The sequence below is a fragment of the Plutella xylostella genome, chromosome 22 (assembly GCF_932276165.1).
Source record: "Plutella xylostella chromosome 22, ilPluXylo3.1, whole genome shotgun sequence".
NCBI classification, from domain to species: Eukaryota; Metazoa; Arthropoda; class Insecta; order Lepidoptera; family Plutellidae; genus Plutella; species Plutella xylostella.
The window spans coordinates 347,743-364,398 of NC_064002.1; the positions used below are offsets into that span (position 1 = coordinate 347,743).

The 16,656-nt window shown below is 38.6% G+C and overlaps 1 long non-coding RNA gene across 1 annotated transcript in view; it reads left to right on the top strand.

Annotated features, from left to right (window-relative positions):
• The window catches only part of LOC119694909, a 37,066-nt gene extending 30,183 nt beyond the window's left edge, over positions 1–6,883 (top strand). The window contains exon 3 of the long non-coding RNA XR_005255010.2: positions 6,758–6,883. This is a non-coding gene — a long non-coding RNA (uncharacterized LOC119694909). The remainder of the gene's footprint in view (positions 1–6,757) is intronic.
• The last annotated feature ends 9,773 nt before the right edge of the window (positions 6,884–16,656 follow it).

Genomic DNA, 16,656 nt, shown 5'->3' on the forward strand with positions numbered 1-16,656 from the left:
AAACGAAAAGTGGGCGGGGGATTACATTATAGTAGCGAAAGTAATCGATATTCTGTTTTAGTACGCGGTTGTTAGATCTGTGCAGCCTTGCAACTTCTAAATACGCAAGTTCAGGTCAAGAGAGGTGTCAGCGGCTTCCATGCAGCTGGACCCCCAGCTGTATAGTAGCTGCTCAGACACTTCATAGCGCATTCAGGATAATATATATATTTTTAATATATATATTCATATTTTTAAGGATAGTCAAATTTACATCCATATCTTAGGGAAGCCTAATATTAATCAAACTTCAGATGCTAAACCTCCTTCAGGCAAGGTTGCTTGAACTTTTCAGATATCTCTGAACCGGTATCGTTTAGACGGAGATGTTTTATCGGATGCGGTGTCCGTTTACGCTAAATGACCCGTGAGGACATTTGCGCATAATTTCGCAAGTCTTTTCCTTTAGTGGGCTATAAAGTGGCCCTACTGAAAAGGACGGACCCTCTATACAGAGTATATCTACGCAGAGGCAGATGGGATAGCTTTCAATATTGTTAAGAGTTTGTTTACGTAGCCGGGAAGTATGACCTTCGGTGGAAATGTATGCTAATTTATTCGATGACGAGTTTAGACTTTATTGAGAGTGTCGTAAAGCCTTTCGTGTGAAGGTTTCAACAGTTTTGGAAGTCTTCTTTACAATATGACAGTATCCTGGGTTTTGGAATATTTAACAAGGCTTATGGCTTGTTTCATAAAGTCTGTATATTGGATAAGTTACCAATATACAAGTAAATTGCGTTACAGCCTTTCAGGGATATTTTACTGAAGCTTAACCTTAAGCATACTATTATAAAACTGACGCATAGACCAATGTAGGCAGGCCAAAATATAATCTTATCTATGTAGGAATTCAATTGTTATAATATGTAGTGATTTCATGTAAGCAAATACTGGTAGTCTTGTGAATAAAAGTAATGTAGATGAACGGTGTATGTAGTGATAAAATCCATTTACGAGCGTGCTGCAGTGCTCGAGCAACAAACTTTATTTCCATAGCTCTCATATCTGTGCAGCGCTCACAAGCGCTAGAGTGAGGATATCTTAGTCAGTTTTATCGATAAAGACGTGTAACGTCTATTTCATGGTAGGCAAATATGAGAAATAGAATACTGAACATGATTTTTTTGTGTAAAGTGAAGTTCAAATAATCTTCCTAAGTATATTCTCTCATATCGTTGGTTATAAAATAAGTCCCAATGACTAAGTATTAACCAGGTCTTCATCATAAATTTACAAATTGATAAAAAATAATAATATTTCATCTCTATCTTTCCAGGCATTTGGGCTAATTTTATTCAATACTTTTTTATGACACTAAAATTACATGAACATTTTCTGTTATACGCTTTGAGTGACTTATCGATAAAGCTCGTGGTAGCATGTTGAACCTCTGTCTCTGTGTTCGAGCCACCCTCTGAGTTTTCCTTCAATTTTTCTTTTGCTGCGATCTCCTCCGCTTAATTGGCGAAGAATTTTGATTGGTCGGCGACAGACGCCATATTTCTATGCATCTGCGTTGTTTTTTTCCTTTGTTTTTCAGAGACGAAGGCTTCGTTTATTATTCCTCTCTTATTTTAATGGTTAGGTTCGTTAACGTTCTACCACTCGTGGATTTTGGATATCTTTTTCATGTTAATTGCTGAGAGTACAGCTTGACTTGATGTAGATGTGCTCTAGTAGGTACATTGTAGAGGCCTCGACTTCAGCTCTGGAGACGGTTTCGTTTTAATGATCGCTGGATAATGTCAATGCTATATCAACATTCCCTTGATGTTTAGAGTATTTTAAGCATACTTAAGTAAGCATACTTGCCTATGCAGAATACCTATATAAAAAGCTTTGTCAAGAAAACAATGAGAGCCCATAGGCACAAGTTCCCCACCGACCTAACAGAGACGATTTATCTGAATCAGTAGCGCATTCCTGCAGACACCTGATTACATCGTATTAGTATTCTGCAACGTGCGGGCGACGGCGCCAGGCCACTGGGTACGAGAAAACACTAACTACAACGAAGTTATCGTTGCAGGAAACACTACAATAGTTAGGCATGTGTACGACAACGACGACAGAGCAGATTTAGAGCTTGCAGCCTGTACTAATAAGAAATCCAAGGAAAGATTTTTCAGTACGATGATTTTGGAGATCAATTCCAATATTATAAGTGGAAAAGCAAAGCGCAACGAAACTATCCAATTACTTTTAGCTTACAAACTCTAAGGTAAAAATATTGAAGATATATTGTTCAGTAGTGGTGTAAGAACGTTGGAAGCCACGATAAGGTTAAGGAGGTTGAAAGTGGGAAGTTCGATAGCGCGATCTAGATAGCGGGCGGCGGATAGTGAGCGAGCAGCGAGCGTGCCAACTACGACTAGGAGGCTACAGTGTTGGGGATCACTGAATGATTGTAGCCGTAATAGACTAAAAAGTGTACCAGGTCTAGCAACCAAGATTAACCATAATTGGATTGGTTCTGATGTTAATAAAATAAAAGCAATTGAACCTCAATAAAGATTATATTTGTCAGAAACAGCCAATACTTTAAACGGAACTACACAAAAGTTTCAATACTTTCAATGCATCAATAAAGCCTTTTTAAAAGCCATAAACTTATCCTCTCTTTAGCAGCATAACATTTCAATCGGCAGCAATTACTCGTCAAAGGCGGTACACTTGAATGCAGAACTGATTAAACAGTACACTCGCAGACAGTATTGACAAAATGGCTGCGCAAGAGTCGATTCACTCTGCTGGGGATGGCCAAACAAATTTTCAAAGTATCCGTGGCCATTGAAACGTCACCGGGCGAGTATTGTGCGGCCGTCTCGCCGCTGTAGAAGAATACTCGGTTCTCTACTTACTTTTTCTACCTTCTTTTGAAGTTGAGAAACTTTGCTTTGGGCCGATGTTAATTATATTGTTTTTCGGACGTTGAAGCTTAATTATAGATTGAACTACAGGTTAGTTGGGTGAAATCTTACAAAAATATCCCATCAGACCGTGTAGAAACTGTTAGAATTTTTGATCAAGTATGTAATAATTATATGGCAATTTACGGAATATAGGTACATACGAATTGGAACCTTTGTCGAAATTCAAATGTACAAATGGTATTTCAGACTCCGCCATTGCTATTCTATCTGCTCTACCTTAAAATTACAATTTGAAACTCAAATAAACAACCGAAACTGCAATAATTTCTCTACAATTTCATAGAGAAATAGCATTTAATTTTGCAAGTTTCCATGGTAGAACAATACTAATATTATTTCAGAATGTCCGCGAACGTGCATCCTGAAAGTTCATTAACCGCCCCGTCCCGCCCCCCTCACAGCCCTCCCTCCTATATTAAACCTCCCACAGTGTTACCATTTTATGAAGGTTTCGTACTAGATTGGAAATTGCGAGCAAAAAACAGATCTAAGATTGGTTTGAAGTTATCGATTACAAAGTTCTTAATCTAAAGCTCGATAATAACCTGTCGTTATCAATGGAATATAGGTCCCTAATTATTGTTTAGTAGCACATAATACAGCTTCTTATAATCTTATAAAAACGAGAAAATTATTGTCATTTGATACTTTTTATCTGATAAAGTGTATAAATCTATTTCAGTACCTATCCTAAGAACATTTAAATCACCTGACACTTTTCAATTCTTAAATTATGAATTTACAAAACGATTTTGAGATACATTAACATACGGCGCAGAATTTTTGATAGCATACCTCCTACCTTTGGCAATTTTATTGCACGTAGATTGCCTATCCTTGCTTTTGCCTTTTCCATAGATAATACATCCAATGATCAATGATTCACTTTGCCACTTTTTCATAACACCTCGATAATCCCATAACATATTGTGTGTCTAAATATGAGAGTGGTGGAACCTTGACACAGCGGCTTGGATTCGGGCGAGGTGCGTCGCCGTAGCTTATGCATTTTACATGAGGCGATGCGGCCGCACTGCCTTAACGTTCCTTGCAGACACCGAGTGTGAATGAGCGGAGACAAACTTGAGAAATCACTGGTTTTTGGGTTTTTGGGACGACCGAATGGCGTAGTGGTTAGTGACCCTGACTACTGAGCCGATGGTCCCGGGTTCGATTCCCGGCTGGGGCAGATATTTGTATAAACACAGATATTTGTTCTCAGGTCTTGGATGTGCCCGTAAAAATGGCAATAGGCCCGCCCCCTATTACATTGGGACTAACATAACACTCTGGCGAAAAGTGGGTGCAGCAATGCACCTCTGCCTACCCCGCAAGGGAGTACATTAGTACAAGGCGTGAGTGCGTGTGTGTGTGGTTTTTGGGTGTATTATTGATATGATAAATACTTAAGGGTAGCTCATTTAAAATTTCATTTATATTTGCAAACTACTTAACTGCATTTTGTTTGGTAGTATTTGAAATATTTTTTTCATAAATTTCAGTTCTCAGTGCAGTTTTAAAGGTTTCTCCTTCATTCTAATCATTTACTTCATCGCTCCAATGGCCGTGTTTGGTGTTTAAGTCTACACACATTCATAATGTTGAGTACTCTCTGTACTCTGCATCACTCCTTCTCCCGAGTCCTGCCCACACACGCACACACACGCACGGCCCCTGTCCGCACATCCAACACGCACACTTGCACAACGTTCTAATTACTTGTTTGTAAACACTATGTCGACGAACTGCGCGTGTGTGGGTGCAACTTTTAGCGCGTATTGTTTCGGTATAATGAAGTCCTGTAAACATTAAAAATTTGTAGCTCTTACAGTCATAGAGAAAAAGGCCAGAATAGAACGACAGAGTGCAGAGCCGCTCGTGTTTGGTGGTACTCCGGCGGTGTCAAGGGCTCTCAAAGTGCGTTTTGCATATTTTGAGTAAGTTGGGAGTTTCAGAATAGGTCCGGAATGAGGTTTGTTTGTGAAAACCTTTTTACTGTGTAAAGTTTTTCTGTGCTGGATTGTTTTGGCGTTGTTTTGAATTCGATTTTAGTGATAATGAAAACCATAGTTTTAGCTGAGTATAGGAAGCCATGTGACACGTAAATACCTACTCACATGAAATGTTTAGATTCGTTCTCACCATTATTCTCCCTTAACAAGATATATCTGACCTCGTGTAAGAAGGTGGAGCGGTCGCGAGGAGAATAGTAAGTATCTCCTGGCGCGCACTGTCAAGGTCCTGGAAACAACACAACTCCCTAATACATGCGGGGTCATTGACCTACCTGGGTTCATCAGATCACACATAAAATCCCATCGCATTATACCGAAAGAAATCGAAGGCGTTGTATGTCACATTATTTAAATATAGTTACAAATACTATGGGTTTATTATACCCATATTTAATAGCTCTGACATGCCAACAATAGTATAGAATAGCGAAGTTATTTCACAATGAAATGGTTTGATCTCATGTTTTTGTGGAATCTAGGTCTTGACCTAGATAGATGCGTGCTGTGAAATCGTTGTCGACTGAATGGTATGCAGCTGGACTGAAAATGTGTTCGCTGAAGGATTTTCCACATAGTTGCTCTAGCTTCACTACTATCTTATTGCACATCACACTTGGTACACGTTTTATCGTTTTGTAAAGAATTTATACTTATGTTACTATGTACTAAGACGTTTATATGTTTTGTTTTCATAAGTATATTGTGATTGTGATAGTTATCGGTACGTGCCACTTTTCATGCAAAAAAGTTTAAGTACTTGTATAATTCTTTTATGCAAATTATCACAAAACCTACCAGGCTTTCATAAGTAAAATCATGTGTACCTGCCAATGTACTTGGAAACAGCTAACCAATATAATTTGTACCAATATTTATAACTTTAAGGAGCTTTTTTGTCCCAATATTCCTTCTGCCAGAACAGTATCATGCAACGATGTCGGCATTTTCGTTTAATGCGTCCTAATTTCCCCTAATGCCAGGTGTGTGGCGCCAAGAACGGTAATATTCTGGAGATAGCATCGATTCTGCTCGTCCCCGCCATCGCCAGTCCTTGCCAGTCCCCGCCAGTTCTCGGCACGTAGAGAATGGCCGCCGAGTGATGTCGTGTGTGCACACGCGGATGTTGTGTGCTCAGTTTGCTAAAGACTCTTGAGCTTTAGCTATGAGTATGAGTAAGATTTCATCGTATAATATGATGTCATTTACATTTTCATAGGTAAAGGATAGGTAGATAGACTGACGATCAGAAAGTAGTACTTACGTAACTCAATTAAAATGACCCTTGGTGGGTATTTTGAAACCCAATCGGTAAAATACAAAGCATACACTATAGCCTACTATAGCAAGTAAGGAAGCCTTTCGCAGTATCGATTTTGTGTATCAAGATTCACATATAAGCCAAACGGTATTTACAAAACAACCGTTACTGTTACTTATAGGCAATAACGCAACCCAGATTCCCAAGCACAATTCCAGTAACTGAAACTGTACATTCACTAATGTTCGGACGAGTGTGTGCGGCCATCTGCCTGCGTGTGACGGGCTCGGAATAATAATAGGCCTCTTGTGACAATCGCTCGACTTTCCACCGAGAGAGATTCGTTACGCATTCGACACGGCCCCCGACTGTAGAATAGGGGCCCGACGTGCCGCCAGAACAGGGTGTTTTGTTTCTAATAATATTCGTATTATGACGAGACGATTCGGAGGCTTCGTCCCGACCCTCTGTGTCTTGGCTTTGTTAACGTTAATGTTTTCTGTTTTCAGGTTGTCGTCGCTGATGAAAGAGGCTTCGGATCAAATTTACTCAAGATTATTGGAGGCTTACATTAGTACACCTACTTACCTGAAAACCTTTGAAAAGCAATGAAATTTAAGATACAACAATAAAATTTAAAATAACAAAATACCAAAATGAAATCATGTCATCACACACTGATCCTATATTGTACCTAATTTATTACGTTTATTAAACATTTAAATGTAAGCAATCTGACTGAAACACATGCAATAATTCTCAAAGACTATCTAATAATCTGTACGAGACCTTATTATATACTTCAAACCTCTAAAAACACCCATCCACAAAAACAAGCATCTCTTTATTTCCAGCTCTTAACCTCCCATCCACATACACATCCATCCACCCACCAGCGAGGCCACAGCCTGCACCGTCGGCCCCGCCAGCCGCCCGGCCGCGCCGGAGCCGCGACCAGTCTCCACTAGCCGAGCCCCCGACAAGACACGGCCGCCAGACAAAACAGCTAAAACTTAAGAGGGCGACGACACCGCTCCCGAACTGCGCTGGAAATGTATTCAAATATATGCGCGATTAATTCAGCCTGCATAGCCAGCGGGCTCGGTGTTAGTAGTGGCAGCACTCACTTTCTACCGGGATCGATGGGGCCGTGACCTTCGCAACGCTGGCGGTTTTCAGGGAATAAAATACTTTTTTAGAAAAAAAAAATTTGGAGATTTTTGGACGCGTCTTTGGAGGCCTACGGTACGGCGCGGCGGGTGCGGCAGTTGTTGCGTTGGTATTGGCAGTTGAATATATGGAAATTCTATATTCTGAGTTATTTTGTTTGATACTTAAACACTTTTTTGATGATTGAATTTTAAGTTTTGGGATCAAATTTAGCTTATAAAAGTGTATGATATGGAGGAAGGTGAAAAATTTAAGTACCTAGTGAGGATTAATAGCTGAAGTTATGTAGAGAATGTAATTGAAACTCAACAGCTTAACAATATTTCTGGGATTACGACTTATTAAGAACTTTCAGTCATCTCTTAACTTAATTTAAAATAAGTAAGTACAATGTATGTGGTGGCAGACTAAGTTACACTATCAAACCTTTGGAGCTGTAGTTAGAATGCCTATAAAATTTTCATAACCACTGACGGAGGTTCAAATTCAGCACCTCTTCTTACACAAAGGTGACCCCTCAGTTTTACGATTATGAAGCCTCCCTCGAGATATAAACTACAAAAGATTGCTGAACACAAAGCAAACCTATCGATACCTACAGCCTTTGTTGCTATGGTATGGTTAAAAGGCCCAGTTTTACAGCTAAGGTTTACCTTCAAAAGGGGCCCTTGTGAAATTCCTTTTCAGTCTCCGAGGAATTTTCAAGTACACTTACAAGACAGTGTTAAGTATAATATGAATACCTATAGTTGGAGAGCTGGGCGTATGACTTGCGCCTGTGTGTGTGTGTGTGTGTGTGTGTGTGTGTGACATAGACTCGCGGCGCGCGTGTGTGAGTGGAATGCAGTACACAGAGTACTCTACGTCTGTGGGGAGCTTGCCCGCGTGACGTCACCAGCATGTGACATTATTTGAATAATGTATGGAGTTGTGATAACAAAGAAGTTTGTTTATGGACTCGCTGTGGCTGCAAAGTCGCGTATCAATTTTATTGGGAAAGTTTTGAGGAATAGTTCAGGTTTTATTGTTCGATTGATTTCTTATTGTTACTTATGTATCTTATTGAATCAGGTATGAGGTATGATTATACTACGTTTGTGATGTTAATCAAACATAGCTATTGGTAGAGATGCTGTATAGTCCGATCTTCCCAAAATACCATAATTGTTCGCATTGGCAAATTCGTAAGTGGATAAGACATCTTTTGCTGGAATGACAATAATGAACTAGTATTGTGGTCTGGGTGAGGCCTATGTTGCCTTGTATGTATTGTATAACTCCATCTATTTGCGACGCAAATCAGTAATCTAAATTATATATTAATACTAGGAGGAACTAAACTCTTTTAAGATGAGAGTGCGTTTGCTTTTATGAAATGTAGAAGAGATGATAATACCATGCCAACATCCATTACTTATGTGATTCAATACTAACATAACTAAGGTACTTTCTATACCAATGTCCATGCAAAACGCAAAACCTAAAATCTCACAGTTCCGTAAAAAACCAAAACACCAGAGTTTATTCAACCCTATTTAACACCTATCTCTTGTCGACCGGGTCATACCGACGCACACATAGACATGACTACGTGCCGTCGTCTAGGCAACGCGGCGCATGCGCGGCCCGCCCCCGCCCCGCCGCCCCCCTCCCACACCTGCCGCGGCCCGACTGTCAACTGCTAAGTAAATCTATTTTGTATGATTGGTCATTGAAAGGTAACATGAAATAGGAGACAGTGTCGCTGATAAATCCGTGAAGATGGGAGCGGTGTTTGCCGACTTGTGGAGGGTTCGGATGTAAGTAAGTAAGTATTACTTGAAGATGTGAGTTGCAGATACTGCCTAAACCGTCGAGGGAGGGTTTTTGTTGGATTCAATGCTCTGGATTAAAGTTTTCATGAATTTTATCAGTTGATAATAGAATTTGTACTGATTATGTATATCTTAACTGTCTTCAAAATAATGTCTTAGCACTCGCTGGATGTATCATTGAAGTTTACAGTAAACTATGTACTAAGTATGTACAGCATTTTATTCTGAAAATTACTAAAATAGGAAAATGCCTTTCAAATTCGAACGAATGGGATCCAATCAACCGTCGTCGTGTGTTTATTTATTATTTCTATTTAGAATCCAATGAATATGCAGATAGACAAAAACACGCATTTAGGAGCAAAATAAACTCTAAAACAAATATTACATTGCAAATAGTGGACATCGACAAAATACACCTCTAGATAGAGACAAATAATGTATAGACACTGTAGTAGAATGTGCAAGAAGGATAGACATAGGCCGTGCGCACACAGAGACATCACGCACACATGCAAGCTCTCGGGGAAAACACGCACACACTCGCACAACCCTTGTATATCGTGTACGGGAAATACCTTTTATACGTTCTCTATGTATAGGTATTTGACATCGCTGTTGATAGTGATTGTAATACCTCAGATATGCGTATAACAGAGTTAACTGCCGGCAGACGAAGGGTTGAGATTTCACGGAAAATAAATAGGTAAGTCTGGTAAGTACCTACTTGAATAGAAAGGAAATATACAATGTGGTTTCACGGTTAAAGCTTACTTTGTTTTTTGGAGATTGTTAGTTGATTAAATTATCAGTTATAGGTAATTGTTATAAAACCATAGATGTATGTAAGTAGGTACTTAACAAAATTTACTAGTGGTGTAAGCTGGTAGAGTGCTTAGGTATGCATACTATCGTAACTATGACTTATTATTGAAATTTATGTTTAAGCAAGATTTATAATAAATAAACCTACGTAATAATTACTGGGTACGTGCACGTTTTATTTACTTAAATGTAAAAAACTACGGACTGAACTATTAATTATTTATTAAAGTTACAGTTATTTATACTAAAATGGTTAATAATATCCTAATAATGATAATTAGAAAATAAAAACATAACTTATTATCTAACGAAGTAGAAATAAAAATAACATTCGCATAAAACTCAAAACAATGTTATTATTCTGTTATTTTTTTATTCTTTATTAAATTTCATGGCGTTATATATTTTCAAGAGTACTATAATTTCATTAAAATCACTACATTTTCATTCAGGAAATTTATTCATATTAGAAAACTTCTTTTGAAACATGTAGCGCCATCTAGTATCGAGTAGCAGAACCAAAGTCATATAAACTGTTATTATTTTTTTCGAAGTGCTAAAACAGAATAATAGATTTATTTTAATTATTTTTCAATTATTTAAAGTAACAATATACCTACTATGAATGAAATGCGGACGACCTTGCTTCATTACATTTAGTACAACATGCCTCCCGTCGGCTTCGTTTCAATTTACATTTTTATGAATTAAACATTACTCATAGGATTTAGTTTTTTTTCAATTGTTATTGCTTAGAAAAAACTTGTAATGATCTTGATATAGTTATTAAATGTAAATATTTAGTTTATGCTACATTACGTTAGTTGTTATAACGGGAGTTAGATTTTTGTTTGAGCAAGTTGGTATTTTTTATGTGGCAGGTTGTTATTTTAGTGTTACATGGTACTAATGCTACATTATAGAAACAAAAAAAACACGCACTCACGCCTTGTACCTAGTAATGTACTCCCTTGCGGGGTAGGCAGAGGTGCATTGCTGCACCCACTTTTCGCCAGAGTGTTATGTTAGTCCCAATGTAATAGGGGGCGGGCCTATTGCCATTTTACGGGCACATCCAAGACCCGAGAGCAAATATCTGTGTTTAAACAAATATCTGCCCCAGCCGGGAATCGAACCCGGGACCGGTAACCGGGAACCGGTATTTTTCGGTGACAATAAGTAGGGATTCTCACTGATACGAAAGAAGGCCCGTAGATAGATAAAATATTCTTAATTTTGTAAACACACAACAACATCATTATACAAACAAACATATCTATAGGTAGGTCACAAAAATGTCGGTCGTATCAGTAAAAGCTATTTTCTTCAAAACAATCTTTTCATTTAGGGTGGATATTTATGATCAAAAATTATAGTACATACTTTTACAGCCACCAAAATCATGCAGGTTTATTTTTCCACCACCAATCCCACCTAACTCCACGCAACCATAACTTTAACTTAGCTCATGCTTAAGATACTTATTAAAGTTAAGGTAAAAAGTTGAGGCCCAAGTTGGAATACTGAATCTTTCAGCAAAGTTTAGACAAGAATTATGAGACTCGAGTTCCCTGGTTTCTTTCAGTTAAGACGTTGAAAGTTTCAGCTGAATAAAATATTTGTAAGTACTTAGATCTATTTTATGGCGTTATTATTATGTTACTGGACTTACTGAAGTATTTTCGCATTTTAAACAATACCTATGTGAAAATGATGTCTTAAAAATATATGATATGAAATAAAAATGTTGAAGTGTTATTCACTTGGATACTAAAAATCAGTGTTTCAGGCACACACAAGGCTAAGGGTTCACATAAGTGATTGCAGTCCACATTACGCAGACATACTGCAGATAATACCTATTGCAGTACCTACAGTGACATCCTGCACTAAGTAGCCTGTATGCTTGTATAGACCGTAATGAGACCTAACAAACCGTTACCCCAATATCAGCATGAACCCGATATAGGTACGGAGCATTATTCCACTAAGCAACTTTAGTTCCATTGATATTGTACCTGTATATTTTGTAATGTGTCTTTTGAAATTTATTTTATCCATCACAAGAATAATGCCAAGTTGTTAGAGCTAACAAACCAAACTACATAATATAATTATATTTTGCAATTTTTTGGCACTTTATTCTGAAACTTAATAAAATAGGACAAATGTGAATTCCGTTTATAAATTCTTGGGAAAATACCAAAATCCACTGTCCTGATCTCGGTTGACTGTTAGATAAATTATAAATTTATTTTTATAAATGAAAGGTATATAAAAAGATGGTGTCATACGACATTAATTTAGCAAAAGGATACCTACTCTGAAGGGGGTTGTAGAGTTCACTCTTGTATCTCGTTATATTAAACATAAATGAAAAATACCAATCTATTATAATACCTAAATGTACACTCTGTCTATTTTACACCTGAGAAAGTCACTTGAGAATGTGTGAAATTATGTAGTATGATTATACTGGATTGTGATGACATAAGCTGAACCTGAATCTTTTATTATAGACTTCTTGTGACGAACAAAATATAGCAGAATGCTCCCTCCCCACATACAAGCTGAGCCCGCGGCGTCGCCCGCTATTGTGTGAGCGGCGATTTGCGCATCGCCTCAACCGTGAAATGAACAAAAATAACACGTTCACATAACGAACCCAGCGGTGTGACAGACACACATACAGACAGTGTAGATAGATTGTTATCTATACATACATTGTGGTATTAGTGGTTAGTATTTTTAGAACATAAACTAGTAGGACATAAAATAACAGGCTCAAAGAGATGTAAGAAAGATAAAAGATAAAACTTTATTTGACAATGACAGCAATCATACTTAGCATAATACAGAAGTACATAATTTTACCATGCACTTTAGCTAAGAGCGTAAGAGAGAACTTTAGAAGTCACTCATGGAAGTTTAATCACTCGTGATCCATAGCGCTGCAGAAATCAGACCTTTCCATCACTAAACTCATGCCCACAATCACACACATCGATCATAATCCTTCTCCATCTGGTTAGTGATTCTTCCAGACGTAATGGGAAGTACAAGTTATTGCTCAAAGCAATACCTTCCACTCCCAATAGACACGGGGTCACTTTATACGACGTAAAACTAAGTTTCAGAGCGGTGCTGCGTGATCCACGACTACCTATATCTCGTTATATTAACCGTGCCGATTGCACGACAGCTCTCGTACACTAATTTTTCTTCAGTATAGAGTAACCCTCCGCATATTCTTCGTAGGTACCTCACGCATGGCGCACAGCACATACCTTGCACACACGTCGAGAGCTATTTACTACTACTGCGATGCGTGAAACTAACCGCGTCACGCGCGGTGATCACGCACTGAGGGGTTGTCACCCATTGTCACCTTAGGTACCGTCTTAACTAACACATATTTATCTAAGTATGTCACATTGTATGTTTTCAGTAAATCTAAAATTATGGGAGGATATACCTAAAAGCACAGAACTGTTGGCCCACGGATTGCACACGGGATATAAGGTACAATTTATTGCTATTGAAATCGGGTTATATGTATGGACTCCCGAAAATAAGGTATTAGACAAAGATCTGAGAGTATCAGTTTCCAGGCTGTAAGTATCTTGTGCTTATCCATGACTGAACATCTTTGTTAAGTATATAATATAACAAACTTGGTGTAATCTAAGTGCAGGGAACCGCATCGTCGCCCGGGCACTGATAGGGCGTGCTGTGGGCCTGCCACTGTCACCGCAGTTACTGTTACCTGAAAGTACATACTGATAAAGACGGTGCACATGCAACAGTGTCACATAGGGGAAGTATCTAGGTACTTACTTCAATGTTTTTAAGTTTTGAGTTGTATCGGCTTATCAATCTATGTATAGCTTTATTTGACAAAAAATCACAATAATATTTATGTCACATCCTCGGCACCAAAACAAATAGGTAGGTACTGTAATACATGTTGTATAAATAAGTACCTATAGGTACTCTAGGTTTTTACTTTTAGGGTTAGGATAATTTGTATATTTAGTTTATGACATTAGAATGGGCTAGTATAAACGGTTGGTTAAGGTGGTAATGTTATAAAACAGTAATCATCAGTTCAAAATAAAAAAAATCCAACTGATAAATGTTTTAATTAAAAGTGTCTGTTACAAAACTACATCCCTCTCCGCATAAATAATAGATCACTCTGTTAACCGGCTTGCATAATATACATGGTGATGCTGATGCTAAGTACCGACAACTCATTACATTATTATAAACAACTTTATGAATATTACCCTTGTTTTTTTTACCGAAGTTCGTATGGATTTAGTTAAAGTAAATATCAGATTTTGAATTACGTAGCTATATTTCGGATAACACTAGCAATTTCGCAACAGCCTGTACATAGATAAATAAATCCGGACAGAGAGATACAATTAAACCGATCCGGACAATCCGGGCGCTGCGGAATTATGAATTCTGTGGGAAAGTCGCCAGGTGGCGCCGTAATCGCATGAGGCTGCCGAATCATAGCCGCTGGAGCCTGCCAGAGCAGCTGATGCAGATGTGACGGCAGGGTACAGTTCTACTAGTAGGGAAATTTATAAAAAAAATATCCTAAATTAAATCCTACAAAACATGTATGACCTACCATAGGTCCTCGCTCGATACGACAAAGGGATCGATTCAAGATTTTTTTTATGTGGTTTGAGGACCACTAGCACTATCATTTTCAGCTGCGATGACGTCCCATGACCATAAAACAGAATGTTCTGACGGCTGGAAGTTTGGAAATGAGACCGAAAGCACCTTTCCTCTACGTATGAAATCTATTGTATGAAATACACTCTTTCAGCGACAAACATGCTTCTGTAACGCTTAAACGCTGTTGGGGCTGCCGCGGTACTGTGGTGCGTCAACGATGTTCGCAGAAGCGCATACAGACGACTTTTATGCAATTGTGCGTAAAAGAATCGCCTCAATCGGTAGATACCGCGTAGGACCCGCGACAGCGCCAACACCATCATTGGTACAATATAGTTGACCGATTTGACTGCCCAATGTATAAACAAATGGATCTTAGTTATCTGAATAATTATAATAAAATCATAAACATATCTATTCTCTAACATTATAAAAGGACTGTCACATCTCCGTCATCACCTCCTCTGCACATACCCATCGGTGTGGATATCTCCGGCAGTCGGACTGTTTGCGCGCGGCACGTGAAATAACAACCACGGCGATAACATACCTCCATAACTATTAGTTTATGCAACTGCAACAATCATTTACGAAGGTTTCTGCCGACGAGCAGCCAGTGCAGGGAGAGATATGGAGATATAGTAGGTAGGCAGGGGGTATGATTAGTTTTGGTGAATGGGTGGAAGTTGCCTGTGCCACATTTGTCTACGACACGCTAAGAAGTAACTAGATAAGATAACTAAGAAAATCGGCAGACAATGTTAAATAGAAAATTCAGCCAGCTTGTAGTGGTTGGATGAGGAAGTTCGAAAAAAGAGATTAAAGCGCTCTTTGGGAGAGGGATATAAGAATATCCAGAACTAAACAGGTGTTGGATGAAACATAAACTTTTGGACAGACACTATATTTAAAAAAATATGACCGTGAAAGTTTTTAGTTTAAATTGATCAAGATTTACTCTTTATTGCCGTGATAACTCTTACCCCTACCCCAATGTGCCACCACCGGAAGTGCGGTTAGCCAACTGTGGCCAATGGCGCTGGCGCGGACCGGAAGTGGGCTCCGGGGGGCCACCCCGCCGACAGATTCGGACGCTATTAGGATATCATAATTAATTAATAGCCATTTGCCCAGCTACTTTACTGCCACGGCACATTAGCAATCAACAATCAAAACGCAGCGTCATTATTGAAATTAAAAACTTATAGGTATTTAAATGTATTTAAGAAAACAATAAACAAGTAGGTATTTAATTTATTTTCAGTATTAGAAAATGTAATTGTCTGATCCAGAAAAGCAATTTGACAATAATTTCGATTGAGAACGAACTAAAGTCAAACGTTTGAATTATTTAGTTCCGCTACTGAACTCTAGAAGAGGCAAGTAGAATCTATTTTTCACAACCACAGTACTTCAAGCGATCGAATTTGATCAGTTCACTTTACTTAGCCATGCCTAATGAAAATAATTTTATCCTTCCACAACTTTACTTCTTTCCCTGTCATTCTCGACGGTTTTTAACGTCGATTACGTTAGTTTACTGCACATAATAACACGCTAGTAGTATCTGTGAAAGACACCGTTTAAGGCGATTGTGACGGTTGACCCCAGCGTGACGTCACAGCCGCGGCATATTTATGTAAATAGATGCAAATGCATGTATCTCGAATACCATCGAGAGGGGACCGCATTTCCTTCCGCAGGTAATTATACCCGCGGCGCGGCGGCGGCGGCGGCGGCGGCGGGGCTGGTGGTTCTATAGTAGTACTCGTAGTAGTACGAAGTAGGCTACAAATGTGTCTATTTGTCGTATTTCACGTACTATTTGTATCTATTTGTCGCATAAGATAAGTGAACCAACTGGGTATCTATTCTCATCCTTAAAAGACAATCCCGACATC